The following is a 9068-nucleotide window of genomic DNA, read 5'->3' as shown; positions in this document are numbered from 1 at the left end:
TAATGAATTTCATTTCATCATCATATTTTTCATCTATGAATGAAAAAGATTTTATTATTTTCATCTATTTCATTTCATTTTATTTCAGTTTATCAGTTTTTCATCTATGACTGATAGTTTGATTATTTTTATTTTATTCTATTTCATCATATTTTTTGTCCTTGATGGATGATTTTATTGTTTTAATCTATTTCATATTGTCATTATTTTTTTGTCTGTGACTCATGATATTTTCATTATTTAAATATTATAATATAATTTTTATTAATTTTATTTTATTGTCATATTTTTGTCTGATGAATTTATTATTGTAATCTATTTAATTTATTTTTATGTCAGTTCATCATATTTTTTGTGTATGATTGAAAATTGTATTTTTATTTTATTTTATTTTATTTTGTCATCAGTGATTGATGATTAGATTTTAATCCATTGATTTCTATTTATTTTAGATTTTTTTCTCTATGACTGATGATGATTTTATTATCTGTCTATTTTCATTTCATTGACATATTTTTTGGCCGGACAGATGATTTTGTGGTTTAAATGTTTTTAATTGAATTTATTTCAATGTATTATTATCTTTTAACCCATGACTGATCACTTTATTATTTAAATCTATTTATATAAACTGTATTTCATTTTCTATTATTTTATCATCATTTCCCCTATGGCTGATTATTATTTTAATCTTCTTCATTTAATTTGATCATTGTTTTTGTTTATTTGTTGTTGTTTTTTGGTCTATTGTGTGGTTTTACAGTGTGATATAATTTCAGCAGAAATCTCTGAGACAAACAGAAAGCTCCAACACTTGAAACCAAAATTAGAAACCAGCAGAAAAATGACTCTGTAATTTCAGTCAACTAACCTTTAAAAAAAACCTAAACGAGCTTCTTAATTAGCTAAGAAATGCTCCACTACACATGGAAATATGTGACTTTAGCTCTGCAGACAACAAAACCACCACGCTTCTCTATCCGCTGAGAATAAAACATTTTCTTGCGTTTATTTTCTTTAAAACACTAAACACAGGAGCTTCAGAAGACTTTCTAACTTTATTTTTAATCATGCTGTAGTGAATTAAATCAATAAACTGCTAAAGATTGAAACTTTACTGAACACAAACTGAAGTAATTCATTGGACTACAGTGGAAACATCACTGAGCTTCAGTTTAAACCGTCTTTCTTCCACTGTGTCTTCATTCACGGCTGTAAATTTAACTTCCTTCATGCAGCAGGTGTGAAGGATTAGACTTCACAAACATCTGAATCTGAACTCTCCACACTGATTGATTCACAGGCAGAAGAGCAGAGGAGGTCGGAGCAGACGGTGTTCACTCCGGATATTAAAAGACAACCAGTGAAGTTTAAGACAAACGGTAGTTGAGCAGATGGATGAAGATACAGACGCTGGAAGGACTCACGTCAGCTAATCATCTGACATCTTTACTGCTGAAGATCTGCTGTCTGCTGAAACCTTTGCGGTTCCTTAAATCACCTTTGACCCTCTGAACTCCCAAAAAAAACCTGCCGGCAAGATTGAAAAGCATGTAATTTAAAAATATATGACCAAAATGAGACCTAGAAACTGTAAAAACAGAAAGAATCAAGTCAAAATGACCGATGGGGAGTAAAACCGAGCCCACACTGAGTACAAGTGAAAAAAATGAGCTCACAGTGAGTATAAGTGAGAAAACATTAGCTCAGTGAGAAAAAAAATTATCCCATAGTGAGGAAAAATTAGCCCACAGAAAGAAAAAGTTAGCTCACTGTGAGTAAAAACGAGCCCACATTGAGGAAAAATGAGCTCACAGTCGGGAAAAATTATCCCCAGGCAGTAAAAGTGAGCCCAAAGTGAGAAAAAATGAGCCTCAGGGTGAGAAAAAAAATTACCTTAAAGTGAGAAAAAATGAGCCCACAGTTAGTAAAAATTGGTACCACAGTAACCAAGTGGAGTTCATAGAGTCCAGAGTTTTTTGGCCACCAGTGAAAGCTTCAGATATCAGCTGTAATAACCTCTTTTATTAGGTTATAGACTGTGCAATCTTGTTCTTGCATTGTACGATTTTTGTTTTTGGAGTTATGTGACCATGTCAGTATGTTTGTCTGTTAGCAACATTCCTCATAAACAGACCAACGGATTTGGATGAAAGTTTCAGTGAAGGTCAGAAATGACACAAGAAAGGACCACCTCATTAGATTTTGACAGTGATGCAGCTTATAGTCTGGATCCATGGATTTGTTAAAGATTTCCATTGCTAGATAGCGGCACAGTGTCACTGTAACCATGACAACAAGTGAACACTACATCAGCTGATTGTGATCCTACTATAAATCCACCACTGAGGACTTATCAGGACTTATCCATCGGAAATGATCCAAGGAACAGCTGATTAAATTGTGGGGGTGTTTCTGAGTTAATTAATAATTCCTACCGTCCGCTACATACTTAGGTCACGTGATTCAGTATCCGTACATAACATACACATGGAAAACACACATCTGTGATCAGCATAAGCTCATTTTGTTTGTGGGTACATCTATATTAAATGGACACATTCTATGTTGTTGTGATTTCTGTTTATCAATAACTAATAAACAAATGCTGTATTTCTGACATATGGGGGAATGAACAGCCTTGGAGGAGGACTGCGCTCTCTGAATGCTTCTCTTGTTTATTTTTATTTTTTATTGTTTGTAATGTCTTTGTGCTCTTTTGTTGCATCCTGCAAACCCAAAGAGCTCCTAAACTGCCTTTTGTTGTTGTTTATTTATGACCTTAAGATTTACTCTATATAAACATCCATCCCCATCAAGTGAAAAACCTACAATCAGAGCCACGTGTGTCTCCAAAACGACAGTTTCCATTAAGTTAACGTTTAAATATGCAGCAGTGCAAAAGGAAAACACAAATAAAGAAGTCAGTCTGTTTTCTGTCATTTGATTATGTGCATGTTTTGCTTCATTTCTGTTTCCAAAGCTAACTGTTGCTGCAATGTGGGTCAGCAGAGATTAGCAAGTTTGACTAATAAAAACCAAAGAAGCAGATGTCAAGATCAATTTGAAGACAGAAGATCTCCTTCTCTGGAAGAATACTTATAAAGAAAAATATATAAATAAGTGTCTTGACTCCAAAACACAACCACAAGTGTTAAAATAGTATCAGTCGATATAAATGCATAATAAAGATGAACCTTTTAAGAAATTTCTAGGAGTTCTGGAAAAGTTTTAGACATTTTTGGACTAATGTTGAGCAAGTTTTGATAAGATCTGTGTTATTATGAAGACATTTTGAATCATTTTAGATGATTTTTTTTAGGGATTTTGGACAGATTTCATGTCATCTTGGACAAGTTGAGGTTATTTTGGACAACATTTACAAAATTGTGGACATTTTTTGGCTGATTTTAGACTACTTTATGATGTATTTGAATACTTTTGAGTCATTTTGGACAAATCTGTAACCATTTTGGACATGGTTTAGTTATTTTTGACTAGTTCTTGATGAGTTTCAGTAATTTTGGACGTAGAAGTGTAATCTGAGTGAACTAACCCTTTTAAAACGGCTTCAATGAGCCTTTAAACTGGCTACATGCTACACTACAAGTGTAAATGTGTGGATTTAGTTGTGCGGTCAACAAGATGAGCGGAGGATCGTAAAGTTATTTCCTTCCTTTCCTTCTTCGCTAACATGACAGCTAGGTTAGCAGTCCAGCTAATCAAGATCATACAAACACAGAAGTTTTTCTGTTTTCTGTCATTTAATTAGTTGCATATTTGCCTAAATTTCACCTCTTTTTTCCATCCAAAAACAATTATTTCTGCAGAGATTAGCAGGTTTGGAGGTGATGTTGACATCGATTTGCAGACAGAAGATCTCCTCCTCTGGAATAATATTCAGATTATATTTACAATATAAATAGGACTCAAACACGTTCCCAAAAACTCCTGCATCTGCTCTTGTTGAATGAAACCAGTGACTAAACAGTGGAGCTGCCCGTTCACCCCCACAGCCGTCCATCCAGCTGCACATTTCAGGGACTTAAAACGAGGCTTCAAGCAGTTGTTCCCTCTTTAAGACAAGTTTCCCAACTGCCTTTTCAAATTCCTGCAGGAGAATGAAGCGACAATTCAACTTCCTGTTTTCAGTCACTGTATTAAAAAAACAACACAGAGTGTGATCCGGCTTTGTTAGCACCGCCGCTTCACAATAGAACGCTGTTTTATCGGAGCAGTAAGTCGGACGCTCGCCGCTGCAGAAATGTCACCGTGAAATTTCTGCGAATCTGTCCCTGGCCTTAGACCAGCCGGTGCAGGTGAGGTCCATGAGCGAGCAGCTGCCGCCGTCCAAACCCGCATTCAGACACGCACCGGCAGCCATGCATGGCCCCATAGATAGATTGATGGAGGCGGAGGGGGGTGGAGGCTGAACTCAGGCCAGCTTTAACACAGCCGACACGCTCTCAGGCCCACAGTCGTAGTAACATTTTATGTGACAAGCATTATAAAGGTGATTTATTGAACGCATGTGTGTCGGACGGGGGGGGTGTTTTCCTAGAATATTTAGCTGAGGGGGTATTAGGGGGTTTGCATTTTCAGAATCAGCCCGGTCGTCGCGTTAAACAAACTTCCTGCGAAAGTAATGAGCAGAGCGAATGGAAAAGTGAGTTTTCCGTTAACTCCGACGACGCACACTTCTGAGCATTGTGGCGTTTTTACGAGATGACCTTCAGTGTTTGACCTCTTCGTACGAACAAAGCCGGGTCACAGAGCCGATGGGTGTCGGACACAATCAGGTGAATCAAATGCTGTTGGGTTTCCCTGAACTTTCTTGCATTTCTCAAGTCAAACAGTGAATCAAGTGCAGCTTCCTGGTCATCTACAGCAGCATATTGTGGGAAAAGTTCAGCTTTTAAATGTGTTTCAAGGAACGCCTGAACGCTTTGGTGGCATATCTGTAATAAAGTCCTCATTAAGATGGTGTGCATCTTTGTTTTAAACCTCATTGGGCTATTTGTCCTGTTTCCTTCATGTCTCATCTGTATCCACCGACTGCAACACGTTAACTTCTCCAGTGATTCTGAAGACATTTCAAATCATTTTAGATCTTTTCTTTATTATTTTTTTTGTCATTTTGAAGACATTTTAAATAATTTTAGATTATTTCTTAGGACTTTTTTTGTCAAGTTGTAGTCATTTTGGACGAATTTTAAAATATTTTTTCAAGCAATCAATCAATCAAAATTTATTTATGGAGCACTTTACAACACTCAAGGTGGCCAAAGTGGTTTCCAGGTAAAAAAATATAATAATAAAATGGGAAATAAAAGCACATACAAAACAACAATATTTGACAAGTTTTGGTCCTTTTGGACAGATTTCATGTCATCTTGGACAAGCTGAGGTTATTTCACACAATTTTTACTAAATTATGGACTTATTAAGATTAATTTCAGACTAGTCTGTAATGTATTTAGAATAATTTTCATTTTGGACATGGTTTAGTCATTTTTTTTGACTAGTTCTTGATGAGTTAAGGTCACTTTGAGTCATTTTAGGAAATTTGTAGGAATTTTGGAGAAATTTTTAAGCATTTTGGACTAATGTTGAGTAAGTTTTGACAAGATTTGTGTCATTTTGAAGACATTTTAAATCTTTTTAGAAATATTTCTTTGGAATTTTGGACATGTTTTAGTCATTTTGGACATTTTAAATTATTTTGGACAAATCTTTTTGGATTATTTTTTAAATAATCTGCTGGAAAACATTAACTTCTCCTGTAAGGGATCTATAAATTTTATCTAAAGTTATTTTTACACTTTAAACCAGTGTTATTCTATCTGTCTTTTGTGTATTTGGTACCAATGTTGAATGCTTATGCTGAATTTAGATGTTGAAGTAGATGAAAACCCACGCATGCACAGGGAGAACATGCAAACTCCATGCAGAAAGATCCCAGGCCCACCCTGGGATTTGAACTGCAGACCTTCTTGCTGCAAGGTGGAAATGCTAACCACTATACCGCCGTGCAGTCCCATAGTAGAACCTTCACTGTAAAAATGTCATAGTATGGTGTGTTGCTCAAAAAGCATACAACCGGCTGTCTAGGGTCACCGAGGAGCAAAAACAGGACAAACACTGGTTTCCAGGGGGTAGAAAGAGTAAGTTTACAACAACATTACATGTGAGCAGAAAAATCACAAAGTCTGTCTTTAGTTCAGCTGAAAATATTAGTTTTGTCTTATTTATTGACCAAACTTTTCAGGAAGTAGATGAAGAATAATTAAAGCTCTCATGTAGAAGTCTAACTTCTTTTGGATCCTTGTAGAGTTTAATCTTCGAGTTTGTAAAGCTGTTGAGTTTTTAGAGTCACATGGATTGTTTTGACATTTAATAACCGAGTCCTGAAATAAAATGACAGTTGTGGATTTCTGTCATTTAGTCTGGACTAAACAAATAACAGCAGCATAAATCCCAAACATCATTATGAGGAGTCTGGATTGAGGTTTCTCACTTGATAATGATCAAAACATGAAATTTAAGTTGGTTTAAAGGAATATTCCACCTTAAATCTTTGAATGTTGACCTAAAAGGTTGGTTTCAGGAAGTATTCCACCTACAAGGTCCTCACACATCCACCTTAAAGGAACATTCCACCTTAAATCCCTGGACATGCACCTAAAATGTTGGTTTAACCGAGTATTCCATCCAAAATCCTCAGAGAGACCTGAGGGGCTGGTTAAAAGGAATATTCCACCTAAAATCTCCACTAGAGCAGTATGTGTAGCAGTGACAGCAGAAAGAGGTCCTCTCTGGGTGGAAGAACGGCGTCCGATGAGCAGCTCCCTTTCTGCTCTTACCTTACTCACTGAACTCAAGGTCCATGGAGGACTCCAGTAGTTGACGTTTCCTGCTGCAACTTTCTCTTTTTCAGCTTTCTTCTATGTCCGATCACTCCCGACCCAGTTTTTGTTGATGTTTTTGACCCTTTTTTCCGAGCTTCGACCAACCCGAGAACATGAAGCACATCATCAGCATCGGCGGTGTAACCAATGGAAGGAAATCCACCCTCACCAACCGCCTGATCAAGAACCTGCCCAACTGCTGTGTGGTCCATCAGGATGACTTCTTCAAGGCCCAAGATCAGATTGAAGTTGGTGAAGATGGCTTTAAGCAAAACGATGTCATCACTGCTCTGGACATGGACGCCATGATGAGGAGGATCTACGCGTGGCTGGAGAACCCGGTGAAGTCTGAGAAGTCTCATGGCGTTAATAACACCCTGGACACAGAGATGGTCCTGAAGTCCGACCACATTGAGGAGGAGGAGCCTCACATCCTCATTGTGGGGGGCTTCCTGCTTCACACCTACAGGTCTTTGATGGATGAACTAAACCAATGTTACTTTATTTCTATCCCATATGAAGAATGTAAAAAGAGGAGGTGCTCTAGGAAGTAGACGTGCCAGAGCCCCCCGGCCTGTTCTATGTCCACGTCTGGACCATGGACCTGCAACACAAGAACATCTGCTCACTGTGAAAGATTAGTGAGAGCAGCTTTTTGTGATTTCTATGCAGAACACGATGATATTTGCTGAGCTGTGCACTATTAAATGACTTAAGAATATGGAATATTGTTACTGTTTATTATTGTTCTCAGATTTACTATTAAATGTACAGAGTGCTACTTACTGTATTTTATTGTATTCTTAAATTGTCATTACTGCACAGAACATTCAGATTATTTTACCACAGATCAAGGGTACAGATTGTTGTTGTTCACTGTGTATTGGGTAGAACTCATTTTGATTTAGACTGATTAGCATACAGAACCCTGTGATGTTTATGGTTTACAGCTGAGAACTAGTTTCTAAAAGTACAGAATATTATTTCTTATTTTAGGTGTGATAACTGGCAGTAAACATTCTAAGAAGTGGAAATTGACAGGGTTGTATATAGTGCTGTTCTTGCACAATATTTGTCACTTACTTGCCCTCAGGATACTGTTGTTGAGCTTACCAGTTTTACATAACAGACAGATGCTGCAGCTAATGATGCTGTAATTCACATAAACAAGGAAACAAGTCCATCAGAATTTGAATGTTAACAGTCCAAAATGAAAAGGTCACATACAGCTTTCCTATTGGGTTAGAGAGCAAAAAAAAAAAAAACATGAAAAATACTTTGTAAAAGTGAGAGGCCGGTAGAGCTTTCATTTTTTTCTTACAACTTTTCGGTGCCCCCCCCCCAAAAAAAATATCTGATGTACCCCCCTGTGCCCCCCCACTAACATTAATCTGGATCCACTCCTGTATAAACCAACTAAAGTTAATAATCCTTGCATTTGAGAAGCCACAGAATTGCAAATATTTTCTGGGTAAATTACTTGATGCTTCACTGATAATCAGTTTTCTCGTTTTTCGAAAAACTAACTAACTAAGGTTAAGTTTCAGTACAACTCCCTTAGCTTCCCTTCTTGCCATCCAGTTCTCAGACCCTCTAATCAACCCTCTGTGGGGTTTAATGTCCGGGTCACCGTCTGGATCTCAGAGCCGGACCTGTCTCATTTAGACATGGGGAGGTTTCCCAGCAGGGCATCTTTGTTCCCAGCAGGCCCGGCACCGTGGGACGTCCTGGGACCGGCCTGGATCCATCTGGACCTGGAGTCTTTATCAGAACCACCTGCCTGAGAGGGTCCAGCATATCTCCAGCATCTTTATTCCCTCCTGAGGAAGAAGAAGAATCATTTAGGCTGGTTTCCTGTTGACCTTCAGCCACGCTGAGGCCGTTTTCTGAAAGTGTGAGAATATTTCTGTATTTTATTTCTGATCCTTTAACATGTGTCGATGAAGGTAAAGAAACCAAACATGACGTCTGTTTTAGGTTTGGTGTTCAACCTAGGACTAAAGCAACACTATACAAGAACTTTTCTTTATAACATATGATTCGATGCCGCTGTGACTTGCTACAATGGCTCCACTTTCATTTTCAGAATCAGGTTTAATGGCCGAGTACGTACACAACATACAGGGACTTCTACATCTACAGATCTAGAAAAGAATATAT

General features: G+C 37.5%; 1 pseudogene; it reads left to right on the top strand.

Moving 5' to 3' along the window:
- Positions 1 to 7021: 7021 nt before the first annotated feature.
- Positions 7022 to 8692, top strand: LOC127537249 (nicotinamide riboside kinase 2-like; annotated as a pseudogene).
- Positions 8693 to 9068: the final 376 nt, after the last annotated feature.

Source organism: Acanthochromis polyacanthus, chromosome 14 (assembly GCF_021347895.1).
Source record: "Acanthochromis polyacanthus isolate Apoly-LR-REF ecotype Palm Island chromosome 14, KAUST_Apoly_ChrSc, whole genome shotgun sequence".
Taxonomy (NCBI): Eukaryota; Metazoa; Chordata; class Actinopteri; family Pomacentridae; genus Acanthochromis; species Acanthochromis polyacanthus.
The sequence above is the reverse complement of the archived record's forward strand: the minus strand, read 5'-3'. Positions and strand labels throughout refer to the sequence as shown.